This window comes from Balearica regulorum, chromosome 7 (genome assembly GCF_011004875.1).
Source record: "Balearica regulorum gibbericeps isolate bBalReg1 chromosome 7, bBalReg1.pri, whole genome shotgun sequence".
NCBI lineage: Eukaryota > Metazoa > Chordata > Aves > Gruiformes > Gruidae > Balearica > Balearica regulorum.
This window is the reverse complement of record NC_046190.1, coordinates 9,724,068-9,745,800: the sequence shown is the minus strand read 5'-3', so window position 1 is coordinate 9,745,800 and position 21,733 is coordinate 9,724,068. Positions and strand designations below refer to the sequence as shown.

The window sequence follows — 21,733 nt, the reverse complement described above, 5'->3', positions numbered from 1 at the left end:
CTGGCTTCTGGATTTTCTGGCTTGTTGCTAGCAATTCTACAGAAGCCATGGTTCTCCAGCCCAGAGAGCAAAATTTACCCTCTTTTCTTGAACTTGCCATGATTTCTTCTCAAATTTTTTTTCAATATAAATAAGGGAAGCCAAAGCAAACAAAAAAAAAACCCTAAACTTTAAACTTTTCTTGGGAGGAAAAATAAGCTAAAGTAGCTTTCTAAAGAAGTAGAAACTGAGCTGAAGAAAGCAAGCTGGCTGTATTAATTTCTGCTTTAAGGCTTGACCTGAAGTTCTACAGGTCACGTGAAGAGCAGCAACATTTCTATAGACTTTTTATGTACATGTCCTGTTGCTGACCTATGTTCCTAATAAACCCCCAAAAGAATGACATCATACACTTTCATATGGCTACAAAGGGAAGTTCAAATCTCCCAGCACCATGCATTTGAAAGGTTTCCTGCTCATGATATTAATCTATAGGCATAGCTTTATCTATATCCCTTTACCAAGTAAACCAGAATTAGACTGCCCAACCCTTTCATACTTAGTCATTTCTTAATCAAGGTGGAATCTCAATCTTATTTATGACAGTGACAGTCCAAAATAGTCCCACTAAACACAATGGTGTTATTAGAAGTTTCTATATGAAAAATAGTAACCAGTGTGGTAATGATGTGGATATAACTTCATTTAAATTCAGATCTATATTTCATATCTATCAACATATCTCTTCAAACATTAATGTATCAAACTTCAGCTGTATCACGGGTATAGCTGTCTCAGAAGGATGTACCTCAGGTACTGAGATACGGAGAGAGAAAATAACCAGCTCACAAAAAGAAAGAATTTAACAGAATTCAGAATGTAATCCTCATCTCCTTTCCAGCCCGTGCTTTTATCGCAGGACCTTCTGTTTTCCTGAATCATGGAACAAAAGAAATATAGCCTAATGCAGATTTTATCTTCTGTAGAGTAGCTGTGAAATAGCAGCTCCACAAAATCACTGTCCTTTACACAGTGGGAGTGACTTACTAGTAGTGTCAAGGGTTGTTTGCTCTTCTGATCTGCTCATTTACAGAGCTGCATCCAGAAGCCTGTTTGCACAGAACTCTTTCCCCATGTTTATTATTTTCTGTTAATAAAAATACTTTCTCCTCTTCATTGCTGGGAGCTGGTACACTCCAGCGGCCAGCTGGGAGGTGGTACCCAGCCACTGGTGGTGGTCCAGCACTCACTGAGGCTCCAACAAGAACACGCAGACGCTCCACATAGATCAGAATTTAGAGCAGCATTTGAGAATATCAGCAGTTATAAGACCTAACATTGACATTCATTCTGGAAGTTGGACAGACCCACTCCATGGGTTTTCAATCTTCAAACCATCTGTAACTTTCCAGAATTTACTTATCTTTTTCTGGAAGCACATCCAGCACATGCCCACACCAAGGCTCCTTGGCTCATCCTCTGTATGTTTAAGTGGATGGCAGACTTCATCTCAAGGAGCAACCCCTCTGTTGCCATCATTGAACAACATGCAGTAAATAAAAGAGTTAAGGATAATCTAATATTTAGGAACAACTTGACTCTATGTTTTTGCCACATCAGTCTTCTTAACAGAAATGTAAGAATCCACGTGAGGAAAATGCTACCCTTTGTGGCATTCATAGATGGAGATTGCTCAAAAGATTTTATGACTAAGATGCATCTCTAAAATCAACAGCAAAATGGACAAGCTAGCAAGCAGAGTTCAATAGGAGGAAGGAGAGCATCCTCTCTCTCCATCACACTTCAACTGAAGTTGGTTAAATTGCATGTTCCTAGTTTATCACAATTCACCCTGAGGCTTTAGAAGTGCAAGTACTCACATGGCCTTTCTCCCTTCTTTCCACTAAAAAGTCTGGACTAGTTATTACATGCTATTTTTATTCTTGCTACATCTCTATAGAGTTTTCAATGGGAAACCTTCAGCAGCACCAAATGGATTCTATTTCTCCTTTTACAGCTTTTTTGCTGTGTACATGTTTGGTTACTCCAAAGTTTGAAAATGAGAAACCAACCTCCCATTATGCATCAGCATTCTCAGCTGCCAGACTGTTAGAGATGAAATATCAAATCACAAGTACTGGAGAGAGATTTAAAAGGGGAAAATTAAAAGCTGCAGCATTTGATTAACCTCTGTGTCTCACATTTGAAAATTAATGAAGTTTACTTTCCTGTAAGCCTAGCCATACCTCTCAGAGCGTTTCGGAGCCCAGAGTGTTGTCATTTACTTAGTGCTGAGATTTCCCCTATGCAGTTTTTAATAGTTTATATACAAATCCATGTCTTAAGTGTTTTTTTTAACATCTTTACAAGACAGTATCTGCAGTATAGATCCAAATTCTCACCATAACTGCTACCTAGCACTGTTCTACAACTTCAATGTTGAACAAGCCTGAAATGGAAAGCTAATGGTTTAGTTCAACACTATAATTAAGTGATGGCTAAAGTCAAGTCCCTGCTTTTCCAGAGACTGTCCTTTCCTTTTGCTTTCTTTTCTGTTCTTTCCATTGAATAGAATGAATAGAAACTTCCAGGTGAACAGAATTGTCTACAGCAAATTAGTTTAATGATGATGCCTTTTCCACAAATCAATGATGCACATTAAAGATTCAGCAAGCACTTTAGAGCAATCCAAAATGTGGAAAATAGCAAGGTACCAGGGCGATCCCCCTCTAAATTATAGATTGAGAATTAGATTCTGCTCTCAACCATGCAGATGCAAATCCATTCATTTCAGAGCAGCTGCTTCAGGTTGACATTGAATGACTGAAATCAGAACTCGGCTGGGGAGCTGGTTCTTTCCCATTGCTCGTGGCAAGTAGTAAGTACCCGATGTCTTGAGTTGTCCTACCAATCACACTCTTCTCTACCACGCTGAATTATAGCATGCAAACTGTGTAAACTAGGGGATATTACAGGTCCATTTCTTTATGTTGTAGCAGGATGTGCAATGGATTGATGAATATATCTGTGAGAGTATAATGAAATATTTGGAAATCTAGTTGAATTGTTTCCACCTAATGACCCGTGGGTCCCTTTGGTTTGGTGGAACATTATGTGGGGTTCTGAAAGTGTTAAGCCTCATGTGGGTCAGCTTCAATTTGCAATAAATGGATCTATGCATCCATTGGAAAATGTTTTACAAATACACAAATAGAAAAAATATGTGAAACAAAGGTTTAGTTCTCTTTTTCTCCACTGCATATTCTATTTTATTTTATTTAGCTTTAGGTTGGAAACCCTTCCACTTAAAATATTTGTATAAGCTTTGACAGAGTTTTCAACCTTTCTGACAGACCCCAAAGAACCTCTAGGTAGTTTTTAAATGCATGCTAACAAATCAAATCTGTTCTTGAAAACCCCCTTTCCTACATCCTTCTGAATCCATGAAGCATAGGATTTTTGACCTTTTTAAGGGACAACAGAAGGACACACTTAAATTATGCATTGCTGGTGAAGGAAGAACTATTATGAAAAAACTTTGACACTTATTTGGGCAGATCCTCAGCTGTGGTAAACTGAGAAAATCAGCCAGAATTCGATACTGATATCAAGAGCAGATCTAAATCATACACTCAACTGTCAATCTGAGGAGGTCAATGTACAGGGTGAAGATGCATATTGATCTATCATTTTAGATATAATAAAATCAGTTATAAAGAATTTTCAGAGTTCCCCCCCCCAAATTAAAAAGTGATGGTTGGGAAGAGACATCAGGAGTCCCTTTTTGTAAGTTTAGAGCACTTCCTAGACTGGGGTGGGGTTCGTACACCTCGTTTTGCCAGCATTTGCCTCTATGAGTGCAGCAAAGGGGAGCTGAGCTTCCTGGCTTACAGCTTCTAAGCAAATGAAAACCATTATGTTTGTATTCCCTTATGCAGCTAGTCCCAGACTCCTTCATCCTCAGACAGCAGTCTGTATTTGCAAAAATTTGCAGATAGATTTAGATAAATTTGTCTGAGTAACAAAATAGCATGAGGAATAACAATTGCCTATAAATTGTGAGCTTTGGTAACTAACCAGAACGTGTGGGAGTTCTGCTCTAAGGCAGCAGCATGTCTTGAGGCAAGGAGACTCAGTGAATAAAACCTTCTCAGCACAGTACTGAAATGAAGTTCTTACTAATTTTGGCTTGGCTTCACATGTATGCGATAGATGGGAATACATTCATTTTCCATAGGCAGGAAAGCCCTGTGCATTTTCATTTCAGTAGTAATGGAAGTGGCAATACATTAGAGGGCTTTGAGAAGGCAGAGGGAGAGAGCAGAGATCTGTCAGTACTGTTGCATTTGAGCTGCTCTTTGTGCATTCATCGGAGATGCTGCTGCCCCTTGTTACTCCAGGTTACCAGTTCGGCAGTGGTAGGTAAAGCACATGCTCTGAAAGCTGCCTGATTGATTGTCTTGTGGCAGTATGTCCAAGAAAAACAATGAAGTTCGTGGAAGTTAATGGAAAAGACTATTACAGCTATGTTGTCTTGCACAAAGTATTTTATGCCTCTCAGCTTCATCCTTCTGCTATCAATGAGGGCATTCCAGATAATGCGATTTTAAAGGGAAAAATATCTAAACAACTTGCTTTGGTATGCCAGAAACAGGCCTAATTATCTGGAGATTTGCTGGATATGTCTGCAAACCATTACAGGCTGAATTAAATCCTTTTGAAAAGCCAGGTCTTATTCCCCTTTACTGTTCCTTACATTTAAACACCCTGATAAGCCGTGCATATTTGTGATAATTAGGTGAGTGCTCAGCAATCTTTTTGTTCCTTTTTTTGTTTTGAGGAAAAAAGCCCAGTCAAGAAGGAGTGTCCCAGGAGACCAACCTGTTCACACCTCCTTCGCAACCAACATCACCAATTACATGGGCCCCAAGCATGAAAAGAAGTAATGGGCTCTAAAAATATCTATTGTCTTTAATCAAGGGGAAGAGACTAAGTGACATGGATAGGAAGCACATGCAGTATCTGGGCTGTGGGCGTTGAAGTGCATTAGCAAGAACTTTGTTACATGAGAGTTCAATTAAGCCTGAAGGTTTGTTCAAGCTGCTGTGGAAGTGACACCTCTGATGTTCTCTCTGAACTTTCTCTTAAAATGGCGCTTAAACTTCGTTTTGGTAATTTGTGTTCAGTGTGTGCATGTTGGATCAAAGTGATACTTTCCTACCAAAGTTTCTCCAGTGACTCAATCACTTTCCAAAGAGTCTAAAACTGAAGTAATTATTCACATCCTTTTGTGTTGCAAAGACAACTTGAATATAAGGGAGGGGGTTCCTTCTCCCCAAGCTTTTAGCTAAGTGGAAACACTGGAGAGTGTAGGATTCATATGGCTTTTCTCCAGCTCTGCCAGGAAGAAACAGAGCTTGAGAAGCATGAACTGTCCCGCTCCATCTCAGTCAGGCACAGATTCAGCAGCCTAGCTAAAACTCATCTTTGTGTGTGGGTACTGTGCTGGCCACAGACGTGTGGGACCTTCTCCTCGCTCTAGGGTTGGGGGCCTGTGTTTTCAAAGCTGAAGAGCTCATCTGATCATCATCTGTGTTTTCTTTGCCATTTTTATCTGGCAAAAAAAAATTGTATAACCAACAATAATACTTCTAAAGCGTGAGGCTGAAAGAAATGCTCAAGTTCCACCTCATGTAAGAATTAGCTTGATTTCTGTAGGGCTTTTTCCATGCTGCCTCTGCCACTGCCTTTCTCCTGCCCTTCACTCTTGACGTGGTTTAGCCCCAGCCAGTAGCTAAGTGCCACTGCTGGAATTTGTGGTGCTCCTCGCCTGTCCCTCCCGCCCCCCGCAGCACTCTCCACGCCAGGGAACTGCTGAGAGCTGTCAAGCAAGATGCAGGTTCACAAAGCTGCTGGCCTGACTGCCCCGGCTGGAAAATGTTTGCTGTGGGTTCAGCTCTGTATCTGTGATTTAATGCCATGCTAATATTAAACATCTAACATAATATAATGTTATTCTAAACCAAGCAATAGCCTAGAATTGATGTATGTGATAAAAATTCATGTGATAAAAAGCTGGGTTTTTTCATTTTCAAGCTGGAGGCAGGTTGTACAGTAAGTCTGGGAACAGTTGGTGTCCAGCAGTGACTTAGGAACCAGAGACAGAAGTCTCCTTTTTACAACCTTTTGATAGACTATTTCATGAAACAGCTGGAGATCTGCAGAAATAGCAGCTTCGCTAAACCTGCTTGCTTTTTCCCCACATATTCAGAGACAGGTGGAAAGGACTGTCTATACTATCCAGTGACCATGATATACCTCTGTTGATTTAATACAATACCTTGCATTTTGACCGCTAAATAGAAATTTGGGGCATAAAGAAGACATTGTATTTCAGAAGACTTAGCATGTTGACGAACATGCTGCAGAACAGACTATTTATGTCAGAAACCAAGCTAGGATGGACCTGTGCCCATCTCCCCATTTATATCCCCATTTATGTTCCAAAGAAGTTCTCAGATCAGAAGAGGCAGGTTTTCCCTCTTTTTCTCCTCCATTACAGAAAGCAAGTTGCAAAGAAGATCAATATAAGGACTGTAAGTCCTTATATTGTCTCAGGATCAATCTGAGATACCTTCCTGAAATCTAAGTTTGCTCCTGCATTAGTCTATATACATGGAACAGTGTTTGAATTCCAGGTTCTTGTTAAGCCTTTTAGAGAAAATCATGGGATTTCACAAGTTTTGGAGCATGTGCACTCCCAAATTGCTAGAATTTGACGAATGACAGAGGTGGGACCTATTTCTGGATTTGAGTCTCCTTTTACATCAGCCACCAGCCAAAGTTTATGCTGCTTGGTGGTCTGGTTCAGACCTGTCTGTGATCCAAGCGTTAGGAGAGAGCACTCTCTTCTCTGGAAGGAAGACATCAGTTAGAGACTTTGGTTTCTGTTGGAGAAAACCACACTGTCAAGTAACCACAAACTGCTCAACTCACTGTGATTTAATTCCTTTGCTTAGAAAAACAAACAGTTTTAAACCATCCATATTCCTACAATAATGGACACTGGCCATGCTTAATTTTTTATTTTAAACACAAGCTATTAATTATAGGACCATCCCAGGTTTCCTGGTCTATCACTTACTGTTCTTGCTAAAATGTGACCCGCATAGCCAGCCCACTGCTATGGCACAGCCAGGCTGACTGTCTCCTGAGGATTTCCCTGGCCGTGCTCAGGTCCCCTCCACTGCCTGGAACTGGTTTGTGCTGTAGTGCACACCCAGGACTGGGGCGTCAGACCGACCTAGGGTCAAATGACAAAGCTGGCCCAACCCAACCTCCGCTGGACCCAGAAAACAGAGACAAGCTTCCTCCAGGTTTTATGCTAAACTAGTTAGATCAGGTGTTCATAACAACTCAACAACACTATCGGTAATCTAAATCCTAATCAGGTTGAAACTTAATCAAAGTACTTGAGGGCTGTGCACTGGAAGACAATTGATTTGGTCAAAATCAACCTGCCAGGCCAACGGTGAGGCTAAAAATTAAAGCCACTGATTTCCAGAATCCTACTACACTGCTTGTCCACTAAGCATATGGGGAAGAAGGTTAAGTGTTCATATACACACACATACAAACACTATATGCAGTCTCCTCAATTATAAACCTGTGAAATACTATATGAGGTTGCTAGTAAAACCACCACTCTCCTGACATTTTTCAGTACTCCTTTAGACTTCTAACAAACAAACAGAGATGCTTTTGTGTTGTTTTAGAATTGTTTTCAGATTGATGAATAAAAATGAAATGCAATGCATTCTAGATATGGCCTGATCCCCCTGTATCTATATTAAATAATACCACACTGACTCATTTGCTGAGTAAGCTGTTGTGACTTCTTTATGCATTGTGTTTCTCAGCTGCATAAAAAGTTACTAAGGTGAACTGTAGATATCTAGTCTGTACAGGGAGGACTGATAGAAACAAGTACCTTTTCTGCTTCGTGACAGGTAGAAATGTATTGATATTATAGATGTCATGTTGTGGTCTTTTAACTATTGGGTGAGCGGAATGTAGAGAAACCACTCTGTGTTATACAATAAAAGCCAAGACAGGAAAAGGACCTTCTGATCTCCATTTAACATCTATACATATGTTCTCCAAATCCCCACATAAGGTGGTAAAAATTACAAAGTTGATCACTTTGTCCATAAAGGTCTCAGGACAGTCATACTCCATAACGCAGCACAACCAGAAGTGGTGTAGGTACCTCAGCTGCTATCACAGGAGAGCTCTGTGAGACTGGGACAGCCTTCTAAGAGGTGTAAGAGCTTGTCTAGCTTAGAGATGGACATTGACCTGTTTTGTCACGGAGTTCCATGACACACAGCGAAGGACAGATTCAATGACACCACAGACAACTCCTGGTGCCTGAATGTGGATCAGTTGTGTGGTTTGTTTACTGGCAACACAGCTTAGAGATTGAATTGTGCTAAAGACGTAGACAGATGTAGGAGATATACACCAATGCAGTGTTCTCATTTAATGGTATAGATGCTAAAAAGCAGAAAGTGTCAGTGTGGGACCCCAGAACTTTTCTCCAATGATCTCGAGGGAGCCACCATGCCCCGTCCTTGCTTTATTTTTCTGCAGAGTGGGAATTCATACGAAACATAGTAAGTTAGTGTGTACTTAGTGCAGTGAGTTTGCAAGCAGTGTACTATAACTTAAGAGCAACACCAGTTTTCTGTTCATATTATTTATTGCCAATGAGAGTTAATTAAAAGAAAAAGTCTGTTTAGGTCCAACTATCTGAATGCACAGTTAAATCTGGGAGAAAGCTTCTGTTTAGTCAGTAAGTCTAAACACAACATGCAGCTTTTTGCATCGCCCCACAAATACTGTACATCAAGAATGCAGGCAAAGTCAGCTTTACAGCTACAATAAGTTTTTCAACTATGTGAAACCCCCAAAGTCAAGCCTTTACCACTGGCTGTGTTGATTAACACTTAGCTTGTGAGGAGAAAAGAGCCCTAGCAGACACAAGATCTTCTGTGGGAATGTTTTCCATCGCTGATCTTCTGCGTGCTCCTACTGCCAATGACACACAACGTATCATCTTTCCAAGCCATTTTACTTTGGTTTCTTCAAACTAAATGATCTAAGAGTGGCAAGGGCATGTTTCTGCAGTAGTCTCTGGACAGGTTTATTGCTGCCATCTGTCTCTGCTCAACCTTTGCAGAGCTTAACCTCCACTCATGTTCTGTAACATTGATGTCCTTTCCTGTAGGAAAATATAGGGGGGGTTTCACCCAGGGTATCCCAGTGACTCTAAAAAAAAGTCAGAGGAAAGTGGTTTAATTCTGGACAAAACAAAGCAGGAATGTTTCAGGGACACAAACATTTTATTTCATTCCCTTTCAAGCTCTACTTTTTGAAGAATTCATTTAATTTCATGCTCTTTTTTGAGACATTTAGTTTTAAATACAGTTTTAGCAAAATGTGCCTTTTCCAAAGGGTAAGTTTCATTTGGAAAACATCAAAATAAAAAATGTTTCACTGTTTCCAAGAGGAAACATTTCATTTAAAAAACTGTCAAAGGAAAATGTGTTTACATTTAAGAAAAAAATCCTCAATCAGCTTTTTCAGCCATAAGGTATAATCTAATTCAACACAAGTTACAGTCCCCCTAAAAGTCATCTAATCCAGAAATAGGTGCTGACTGATACCTCAGTCACCATCCCCCTGAAGTTTTCCAGCTACCTTGTTCTATATCTTTCCCAACTTTAAATCAAAAGTAAGGGCAGGCTGTATCCCTGCACCCAGTGCTATTTCTTCTTTTTTCCCCTCCTCGTACACCTTTGTAAGCACTGCACGTGTGCACTCAGAGCAAGCATCTGCCATCACTTAGCATGTCTCTTTGCCACCAGGGCTCAGACGTGCAAATTCAGCGTCTCACACCCCCGGTGGGTTGTAGCGTGAAGAAGGAAATTGGTTGGCTGTAGTTAATGGAAGAGTGTTGTATTAACAGTCATGGAGGCACAAGTCTGTTGCTGTTAGACCTGGCTAGGACCACTCATCAGTGCAAACTTCACTCATCTGTTTGTAGCTCTGTCTGCCGAGGGGAGCGCTTATAGGAGGTGACGGGGCAGTTTAGTTTTCCTGCCCGTTCTTCCTTCAGCCCCTCTGCTAAAAGTAAACCCTGTTTAAAATGTTCTGTAAAACAGACAGATGGTCATTAAGAATTAGTGTAAATTCAAAAAAGTCTCAATGACCGGTTTGCAGCCTCAGATGAAAACAACTGTTGACCATAAGGAAGTGGCATGGCATTCAAACTGCTGCCCTGACAGCACAGTCTTTGGGTAATGTGAGTCTTGTTTCCCATACATAATGACTTTATGGCCACCAAATGCCATCCTTCTTAACATAACTAAAAGCACCTGCTGCTTCACTGTTGCTGGAGGGGCAGGATAAGGATAAGTAAGTATCATTGCAAAATGTACTCTGAGGATCAGCAACACTGCTTCTTTTCCTCTGAGGAACAATTTTTCAGTTAAAAACCCCCCAAACTTGTTTTCTTTTTCGTTTTTAACTGGCAAGTGTCTTAAAATGCTGATGAAAGCTGCTCACTCCGATCCCCAATGCAATCAGTGCCTTGCTATGGGGGGCTGTGTAGGCAAACACAGCATCATTTCACTAAATTTCTCATTAGGAAACAGCTAGATGAACCAGGTCAGCTTGAAATGCAAATTATGTTTCTGTGATTCACAGACATTGGTGACAGTTTTCTCCCAGCTCAGCCTAGATCTTCCCACTTGCTCAACTGAGATGAATTTACTGCAAAGACACTCAAAGTGAGCTACTGTCACCTGAAAACTTCAGAGCTAAATAAAGCCTTTCCAGATACATGATGCATGAAAGGAAAAGGAAAGGGATTTTAGAGGAAGAAGTAGGATCCCACCGTTTGTCCACTTCTTTTCCTTTATCTGCCCTGGTGTATGTAGATGCTAAGAACTCCAAGGGGCAGTTGAACAGCTGTAAGTGTGGTACCACTGCAGTGGGTTCTGGTCTTCACTAGTCTAGTAATAATCCTGGAGTGACTGAGGAGTAAGGAGATAAAGTGAGCAAAAAGAGATTGTGCATTTAAGAATGGTGAAGTACTGGAAAATACATGGACAGTTGAGTTTTAGCTTCATTAAAGTGATTTAAAAGCCAGTATTCAGACAGGAACATTAGAAAGACAAGAAGTAGCTAGGGACTGTCTGAAGGTGAGGAATGTTGAGTCTATTGTTCCATACCCTTATTCTGCACAGCACTGAAAAAACATGTTTTCTGAGATGTTTACCCACAAGAACTAAAATATTGTCTTTAACAAACTGATCAGATGTTGGACAAGCATAGAAGAGTGGATGGGATTGGGAAATAAAAGAATGAAATGAAAGGCTGCAAAGAGGCTATTTTTTGCCACAACACCCGATTGTGTCAACCCAGTCACAGCACATTCAGGCACTTGCTATTTACTTTGCTAGAGGTAGATATTTACTTTTCTAGAGGTAGAAGAGCAGTATCATACCTGTTTCTGTTTGAAGTTGCTAAGTTATGAAACCACAAGTTCCACAGCAGACTCACAGATGAGTAGGCTTTGCTACCACCTCAGAAGAGTCATGCAATGGTCACGAGGAACAGCAACTCCACAGTGGCCTTACCAGAAAAGGTAAAGGAAAAAGAAGAGCTCAGCTATACGTGGCAGACATAGACAAGCCAGTATAGTTATGTCTGAACAATTTTTTCTGTCTGTAGAGATAATAGTGTAGAGCAATTCAGATCGTGGGAGCATGGAGACATTAGAGATCCTTGAATGAAGATGCCTGTAAACAGAGTCCCAGAGCAGCCTTTTTGCAGTTCTCAGAGTTTTCTAACACATAAGTGTTTATTCAAAGTGAATTATTTCTCATAATAACCCACAGGAAGTAAAAAAGAGAAGGGCAGCTTGTATATTTTAAACCCACTAAAATGTCAGATAGATATTTTGCTCTTTTCCTGGAGATTTCTGGAGGAATTCAATGGTTCTTTTTCATCTGTGGTTTTAGTTCTCCTTCTAAAAGGGATCCAGGTGCTACCTCCTTAAGAAACAACCTAAAGATAAAGCTCTGTACATAGTTGTATACACACAGATGAAATAATTTGCAACCCATTTTCTTTTTAGAGGATTATTACCACCAAACTTAACTTGTTTTAAAACATTTTTAAAATTAAAGTTTAATCAAAGTGTCTTTGCATCTGACTAGAATATTCTCTGCAGAAAACTTACTGTTCCAGTACCAGGAACAACAGCAAAACATTTGACCTGATACCCTTGTTTCACAAGTACACTATTCACAGATACTGTGTGCACAGTCTTCACTGGAGAGTTGTAGCAACGCTTTGGTAATAAAGCTAGGATTGAGGAAAAATCCTGCTGAAATGTCTGATGGTTCTGAGAAAATCTGCATTACATAAGTTGTTTTCTCCAGACCTTTTTTCAGTCTCTCCGTATTTTTGAATGACTGAAGAGATTTATCACGTAAGAGTTTCCTGATAATCTACTCAACAAGTTATCACCCTCCTTCAGTATGGCATTAGAAATGGATGGTTCACTTTTACAGTTCACTGGCATTTACTGCTCCCAGAGAGAGATATCTGACAGCCTTGCAATAATATAAGACCCATGTGGAAGTTCAGCTAATGTAAGATAGGGTAATAGCAACTTTTAGCTGAGACAAGCTTAATAAAGTCACAGTTTTTCAGGTTTCAGAGCAATTGGACTTCGTATGACAAACTGCAGCTGGAGTCTTATCTAAAATTGTGAACGAGGCACCTTTCTGGCAAGTCCTGCCGTAAACACTCAAGTAATTCATTGATGCTATTCTTGTCTTTTGGTATGAGTCACCAGGCACATTGGTCATACCTCTGTATGCGTACAAAGGCAAAGGAGACAGAATACTGAATAACGTGCATGGTTAAATTTAGTAAAAGGTTTTACTTCAGGCTGTTACTCAGATCGACTCCTTTACTTTGACAGCAATGTTGGGAGGCACGTCCAGTCTTTTGTGGCATGCTTGAATACCTGCAGGTGCAAAACAAGTGACCGCACCTGCCAGTGCTGATTTACCTGTATGACTCTATATTCTTTAACCAATTTGGGCATGCAAGGAAGTGCCTCATCTGCACCCATGCAGAACAGAGACATTTCGGACACCCGCCTTTTGAGGTTTGTGGGAAATGTGGCATCCTAGATAATATGCTGTCATGTAAATGGCACACTTTGTCACAGGACTTTGAATGATCTGGTTTGGGCTAGGTGTCAGAGGTAGGCAGCTTTGTGGTCCGTCTTCCCTGGGCCTCTGACGCACAATTTTCAGACAACTGGGCTCTTCAGATTGAGTGAGAATGTGAAGTGACTTTGACTCCCATCAACACCTTTTCGAATAAAAAGAAGGAAGAATGGTGTATGATTCCAAAAGGATTTATGAATTAAAGGTCTTTTAATACCTGCGTTAACCACAGGATAGTTTCCTGGGGAACTGTTATGTCTCCTTCTCCATGTTAAACAGTTGCTGCATTTTTCCTCACTAAGAGAACAGGTATCGCTATATTTCTTACAAGAGCACAAGAGCATTTCAATACCCTCTTTAGGTTTATGAATCTGTGTATGCAATGTTTATCATTACTAAATATAGATATGAAAAGCAGCCATCCATTTCAAAGTATTTAAAACACAACGGCTCTTCAGCCTCTTCAGCTTTCCTCCTATTTCAAGTGGGAAAAAATATTCAGTCTGCTGTATGCTTGTTGCCTCGACTGCGTCAACAGTAAAATCATAAATGCTTGGTTGCCTGAACCTTTAGAAATATTGTCCTTTTGCCCACTGCAAAAGTGATTACTTCATTAGCCCAAGATATACAGCTAAAATAAACATGATATACAGTGAGGTTGTTCTGATTTTGGCTAGATTCTCAGTCTGTGGGGTCCCTTTTACTCTGGGAAAATAAGATATTCTTTCTGCTTGCAGAAGTACTGATAACTTACTCCACAGAGGACAGAAGACTTACGTTGAACTTGATTTCAAAACATTGCTTAATCTTGGGGCACTATCTAGAATGGTCTCTGTTTCAGCTGAGGTTCAAGTTCACGTCCCTTTGATGCTGTAAATGGAGCATACCGGACTGGCTGACGCAGTATAAAGAGTACTGCATGCTTTTATAAGGACAAATTAACAAATTATCTGAGGGTTGGCATGCTCTGCTTTACATGCTGAAAATTCAGAGGTAATGACTTCAAAAGCTGATTTGTGTTTTCTTTCGTGCCCTAGAACTTCATTCACTTATGTTGTCATTCCTGTTCCTTCTGCTGATCTAGAATATCTGGTTATCTCAGCACTGTTTATACACAAATGGACCACAAGGCTCAAGTGAGAAACAAGATGAAAACTCTTACACCAGTGTTGATCCCCATTGTAGCAATTCACATGGTATTTGAAGTGGACATTATCTACTAGATGTGGTCTTGGACAACCTGCACTAATTGACTCTGCTTAAGCAGGATTGGACAAGATGACCTCCAGTGGTCCTTTCCAACCTCAACCATTCTGTGATTTTGTGAAGTCCACCTTCCCCCAAGAATCAAAGCCTTGCATTTATTCTAGCATGATTAAAAGTAGCAAGATTGCTGTATCAGATATACTTATAATCTCTTTCATCAACAAATGCTGAAGATATGGGTGAATTTTTAAATTATATTTAAAAAAAACATAGGAGGAAAATTAATGGTATCTCTGCAGTTCTTTACCTCTCAATCATTCATTGGATCAGTTGAGGGTTGTTTTCTTATTTTTCCAGTTATAGTACACATTTTTTCAATTTCAGTAGGAAACAGTTTTTAATATTTCAGGATTTGGCTTGTTCTTTTCTGTCTAGAGTCTTATTTTTTACCATATTTTTACATCGTATCCCTTCCCACTAAAGGAAAATGAATATCAAGCCTTTCTCTGTTCACTGCCACTGTCAGTATAGCTACAGCATGATTACATCCCCAGTGCCAGTCAAGCAGATAAAAGAGTTGTTCAGCATGAGACTCTCTGTTCCAAGGCCGGTTGCTTTGATACCTGCTTTTCTGTTCTTCCAAAGCTTTCTGCCTTGTATCTTCAGATCTCTTTGGGCTCTGTTTCTTCTCATAGATCATCTTCAGCACTGCACATATTGTCTTCATCCAGGAAATATAGCACTACCGAAACTTAACAGGGTTCTGAAATACTTTTTATATGCCCATTGACATTAGGTAGTGCTTCTGGAGTGATTTTTTTTCCCCACATCCAAAACATCCAGCGACAAGCAAAAAATTGCATCAAATATCAAGGAGGTGTTGAATTTTCAGCAGTAAGCTAATTGCTGTGTGATCTTTTCTCCATGCTTCTAATGCTAAGAAGCTAAAGGTTTCCCAGGTACTGCAAGAAAAGATTTGTCACCCTTTGGAGAATTTTCCCATGTGCAGCTGGTTATATGCAATGCTGTGGGAGGACTAAATCACAAGCTTGCTGTAAATTGTCTCTTAAACACAACATGTAAAATTTTCTCTTAAAAGCAAGACATCTTCTGTGGAGGGCTGAAATACTAGAACTCTTGTTGAACCTATCTGGTTCTCATATTAATAAAGTAATTTCTGTGATGTATCTTCTAGTTATAGGTGGGTTACTTTTGTACAGTTTCAAAGTAATTTTTCTTTCAGGTAAGAAAATTCCTGCGGCTGAAAATAGTATCATGGGCTGAGGCACATATGTTGAAAAGATATAAACAATAACCTAGATGTATGGCAGAGTCATCAAAGGTAAGAATCCTATCTTTCCCTTCCAAGACAAGTCATGTAGCTGATTTGTGATGGACTGCCTTTGGATGCCATTGCTGCACCATGAAAAAAAGTTTGTCCCAGAAAAATCAGTAATATCCAGACCAGAGGACTGAATGGTGAATTGTGGGGTCCATTCCCACCCCTACCTGGATTCCTTGGGTCATCCAGAGCAGTAACTTCATTCCTCTATGCCTTAACTCTCCTTGAAGGATAAAGAGAAAAATTCTGAGAGGGATCAGAGAATAACTATAGGAGGAGTTCAGATGTTTATCACAGGAGGACTGTCTACTGACACTCTCACCCAAAAGAAGTGTCCAGAAAACCTTAAAAAAGGTCCTTAAAGAAGCAAGTTCAGCTGCAGCCCTCAGAAAGGCCATCTACAGATAGTCCCATGATGATTCAAATGCCTACTTAAATACCAAAGAAAGCTTCAATCTCTGATTCCTTCTTATTCTGGAGTAAAATGCAGTGCCAGAAGATTAATATCTGTAGCCGTAAGGGTGTGTTACTTTTTATGTGTCAATGTAGGGTTTTTTACGGAGAGGATGAAGGAGACCAGAGGGAGCTTCTTAAATTATAATGAGCAATCCAGGCAATATCAATTTGGGGTTATTTGCTATTCTTTTCTACTCCTTAACGCCTAAGCTCTACCGCTGATCTTTGCAGCAGGCAGATGTCAACATAAATTTCTATTCTCTTTTCCTTCTTTAGTTAAGTCTGACATATCAGAAAATGTAATCAACTCAGCAGATACATTACTAGTGCTGCCACGGATCTGGGAACTTGCCCTTGTAGGATTACACAGCTGCTTGGGTTGACTAGTCAGCCTGCTTGACAATTTTCTTTTAACTGGATAGAGGTGATTGCCTTTTAAAACCTTGGCTGCAGAAGTTTGCCCTTATTAATATTACCATACAAGGAACAGTAAGTGAGATGGTGAAGTGGGAAAGTTGGTGTTTTTAGAGTAGTTTGGGCAGCAGCTATTTTTCTTTTTTTTTAATTCAGTTTATTGTATTAAACTCTCATCAGAGATGGACCAAACAGGAGAAAGAAATAAATCTCAGGCAGAAAACACCCAGCAAATCCGAAGAAACTGGACTTCTGGCACCTCAGATAGTGCAAGGTTTACATTGGAGAAGAGGATGATTTGACTCTTTGTTCCTAGGGATTTGTGTGTATAAAACAAGTGTATTTGCACGTTTTTTTAAAACAGAGCCTTAAATCATAAGGCTTAACACCCTGTCAGTCTGACTTGGTACTGATCTTTCAGTAGTACAGAAGTTAGGAAGAAGTTACTTCTGCCTTCTGGTAAGGTCTCTCAGGCACAATCTGAGGTGACACTGCCTCAATGTGAAAGCTGATATTTCCTCTAGCATCTTGGGGCTGTACAGGATTGGTATAGCCTGAGGTGGTGGTGTTTATCCATCACAGGTCCCGTATCTCACCCTTGGCTGAAATTACAGCTTGTGGTGATGAATTCTCACCTATTAAATGCATCAGAAATGCGTGTGAAAATCTATGTTGAAGTTGCTTGAGGTCTATGCCTTTGAAGAGCAGAAGTCATATGACATGACAGCATGACTCAGTAATAAATGTGTTTTGGGGACAAGCTGTCAAAAGCTTATGTCGGCTGAAAGGATTGTGCTGTGCACCTTCATGTGGTTTCAGTTGTGGTAATGGTAGCCAAAAGACACCATGAAGCCAACAACAATTAAAGGAAAGAGAAGGGAGTCTCCATGTTGCAAACGAAAAATGGAAAATGAATACTTTGGATGTCAGGTAGCCAGGGATGAGAGGAAAATTCTCTATTCAACACACATGACGTAAGTAGATGAGTAAAACCATATTTTCCACATATATTTAATTGTGCATTCACAGCCTATATTTTTTTAGCTGTAATTGGCTTATGGACATTAGAAGAGAAGAGAAGAGAAGAGAAGAGAAGAGAAGAGAAGAGAAGAGAAGAGAAGAGAAGAGAAGAGAAGAGAAGAGAAGAGAAGAGAAGAGAAGAGAAGAGAAGAGAAGAGAAGAGAAGAGAAGAGAAGAGGAATAGACTATTTCAATTGAAAGGGACCTACAAAGATCATCTAGTCCAACTGCCTGACCACTCCAGGGCTGACCAAAAGTTAAAGCATGTTGTTAAGGGCATTGTCCAAATGCCTCTTAAACACCGACAGGCTTGAGGCATCGACCACCTCTCTAGGAAGCCTGTTCCAGTGTTTGACCACCCTCTCAGTAAAGAAATGCTTCCTAATGTCCAGTCTGAACCTCCCCCGGTACAGCTTTGAACCGTAAGAGAGTGGCTTCATATCACCCTCCTGTGATGTTTTACTGCTGCACAGCGAGTGCTGTGTGCATTAGCCAGCACTAGATATTAAAAATGCCTTTTCTAACCTTTGCAGCTGGCACAGCAGTTGTCAGCGTTAGATCCACAGCTGAGGTGAGTTAATAAAAAACTTATCTGAGTGGTGGTGACTGAGAAGAAAACGGTGGTCTAGGGATTTGGCATGAGGACCGTACAATACAGCAAGACCACAGTGTCAGTTGTAATAGTTTTCTAATATTTATTTAATTAGCCTTCTAACTGCACCTCCTGATGCACTGTAGACCTGGCTAAAGTCCCGCAAGAACAGATACGTTCAAAGCTAGAAACAGAGAGTTGTGTTTCCTGTGTGGTACTCTGCCTTTCAGACTTGGATCTTCAGCTTCGCGCCCCTGCAGCAGGAGAGCCGAGGTGCACGGCGGGCGTCGTGCCCACGTGCTGGGCTGTGGGACCCAGCCAGCTACGGACCGACAGCGTGCCAAGCTCCCAAGCTTCTGTTTGAATGCAGAAGTCAGCAGAAAGGGTCCCAGGTGGTGAGAAGAATCAATGTGATGGAAATAGCTCCCTGCAGTATTATGAATTCTGTTATATTCTGTCCACAGGATATAATTTTTGCCCTGTACTTCAGTAAGGCACGTGAGAATTTGACATACTCAGATTAACACTTTTTAGAAGTGGAGAAGGACATCATTCTTTGGTTCTAACTTAGTGCTTCTGACTTGCAGTTTGAGCATCATGTTTGCAATATTATTATGCAACGTAGGTGTGATAGCACATTACTTTACACGGGCGTTCTGATTTCCGTTTGCAGGAGCATTCAGGAATCCTGTATATATTTTAAATGACATGCAGTGACAATATAAAGCTTTACAAAACCAGTTATTAGGAAAATAAGTGATATTTTAACTTTGCAGAATGCAAAATCTATGCCATCGATTACAGATTAGGTGTAGTAAATAATGACTACCTAATGAAAAGTAAAACTGCAAATTAACTTTCTTTTTTTTGCAGTGGGAGGAGGTGAGGCAAAGACCAGAGGCGTCTTCCTGACACCTCACGGGCTTTCCTGTGTTGCTTTGTGTTTCTGTTCTCTTCTAAGAATTTTGCCAATTCAAAGAAGCTGTGCTGGCAACAGCCAGCTGGGGTCCTAATTAAGGCTTCTGAATTATGTTCTAATTTTGTTTCTGTGTTGCAAGGGTGGAAATAATTTAGCTTCCTGGACTAACTGCAGCAGCGTTCCAAAATCTCAAAATCCTCAGCTAGAAGGTAGGGAATCCTACCTTCAAATTGTCCTCTTAAGTTTTAGGAAATGTGTTTTCCTCCATCCCTTCTTTGGAACAAGCAGTGAAGAAAGGGCCAGAAGAGGTTTCCCACTCTCTGCCTTCATACTCATCTATTTCCCAGGGTGGAACCGAACAGATGCAGCTCTGGGCTCACAGCATCTCCCAGGCCTGTCAGGATTGCATTTAGCTGCTGTTCGCAACTTCTGGGGCAGTGTGAGATACACAGGCTTCATTTTTCACCAGCTGCTGGGTATTTTTATAAATAGAACTGGATAGGAGAAACACACTTCTTTTCAAAGATCCTGCTGGTTGACAGGACTCAGTTTCTATTGCGCAATTCACAGTCCTGCTGAAAAAAATATCAACAGAAATCACGAAAATGTAGACTCGTATTCTCCTCTCACAAAAAAAACCCTACTTTCACAATAAGTATACAGACATCATGCAGACAGAACATCATTCATTCTCCCTCATATTTTCTCCAGGTCAAAAATTTGACTAAAATCAAAAAGTATTTTAAAACCTATATATTTTGCCTTCATAGATAATGTTTTCAAGTTTCTTTGCAATCACAAAAGTTAGATAAATGGTCTTGTGGGAAAGGGGGCTGATTGCTTAATTTTTAATGAATGTTGTGATCCTTAACGCCAAAGGTTCCCAGATGTCATGTGCCAGCTACACTTTGCTAAAAGTGACAACTGAATTCGATTCACTCTCCTCCTCCTGTTTATAAGTTGAATTAAGGCAGAAAATTCTTTGGGACAGACTTTTTCTTAATTCTGGTGTGCTAACAATGTCTTGCATGTTCTCCACTGCACAGTTAATAATAAAAATGCAGACTGAGGCTGCTACTTCTCAACCATCAGCCCCCCAGCAACTGTGATACCTGTTTCCTCTCCATGGAAAATACCAACCAAAAGAATATCCATGGTGCTTTATAGGTGCTTGGATCTAGAGCTATAGAAGAAGAGTCAGGGATTATACTCCTCCTGCATAGAAACACAGACCTCAACGTCTTATTCCTTTGCTAATGTAGCTTAATGTCTCTATGCCTGACTGTTACTCGTTATTTTTAACTTCCTTATATGAATCTAAATATGTGCATGGAATTAATGCTTCATTAAGAGAATGAAGTCATACAAAGTTTAGCATTCAATGGAAAATGCTGTATGAATGGAAAATACATACGTGTATGAGCATATGTGCCTGCATAGGACATCTATATAGGTAGATGTGGAGGTTACCAAGCACAGCTCTCTGCCAAGTTCTGCTTTTTAAACTTTAACTCCTTTGCAATTGCTGATGCTACATAAACATCGATTTGGATAATTTTTGTTCTTGAAAGAAATTAAAGGCTTCATGTTATGTGAAAAACCATTTTAAGATACCAGCAGCAGAAACCAACTGTGAAAGAGGAATTTGTGACTTGGATGTTTGGTGCTAGTGAAAATTCTACTACCCACATAATCATTAATAAAAGCACACACTTCTCTGCTTACATAAAGTGCTGTATGCATAAAGACAGCGTGACTGGAGGTGAAATAACTCATTGACAAAGAATCTTGAAACCCTGTATTTTATATGTTGGAAGAGTTACGTTAGCAACACCAGTCTCCAGCTGGGGCTTGTGGTTCGATTTTTCTGGGCTCTATGAAGACTTGTAATAGGAAGAACCTTCCAAGCCATTCTCAGAGTGCTTACCAAGACCCCAGGTCGGAGGTGAAGCAAAGGTGCTGAAAGATGGAATTTACCATGTCTGCAGTAAGAAGGCAGGTACATCCAGGCAGTCCACATCGCCATACAACACAGAGAGCAGTAGGTACAACAGCGCCATTTCACAGTGAAAAGAGACACTATACCAAAGTCCTCACCAACACTACAAATCTCTGTTGTACCTCTTTATATCTGTAAGCATTTGTGTCCTATTCCAGCTCCCAATTTAATGCCTTATCTTTTCACCTTCTGAATACTTGCTAGTTTCTCCTTTGTTGTTCTACTAAAAGCACCTGGCACACTGATGGATGGGTAGCTACGTGGCACTTAGGGCTAACATAGCCTCAGCATCCTCTGCTCCGTGTGTTACACAGGGGAAACACCTCCACTTACTGCTGTGAGATAGCTTGAAGGAAACATGGAGGATGAATTCCTTTAGGGAAAACAATCCATTTAAATATAATGGCACCTAAACCAGATAGTTCCTTTTGTCTGTAAACTCTCTGATACCATTTATGCTATTCTAAGCTGAAATGGATTTTTTTTTTTTTTT

The 21,733-nt window shown here is 40.3% G+C and overlaps 1 long non-coding RNA gene across 2 annotated transcripts; it reads right to left on the bottom strand.

The window, feature by feature from the left end:
- Positions 1 to 10,546: 10,546 nt before the first annotated feature.
- LOC142602561 (uncharacterized) lies at positions 10,547 to 21,443 on the bottom strand. 2 transcript variants are annotated; one of them, XR_012836309.1, is made up of 3 exons: positions 21,219 to 21,443; positions 19,465 to 19,816; positions 10,547 to 13,437 (listed from the first exon to the last, which is right to left on the bottom strand). It is a non-coding gene; the product is annotated as an uncharacterized LOC142602561 (long non-coding RNA). The 2 variants fall into 2 exon arrangements; XR_012836310.1 differs by lacking the exon at positions 10,547 to 13,437 and adding an exon at positions 17,919 to 18,749.
- Between the last annotated feature and the right edge of the window lie 290 nt (positions 21,444 to 21,733).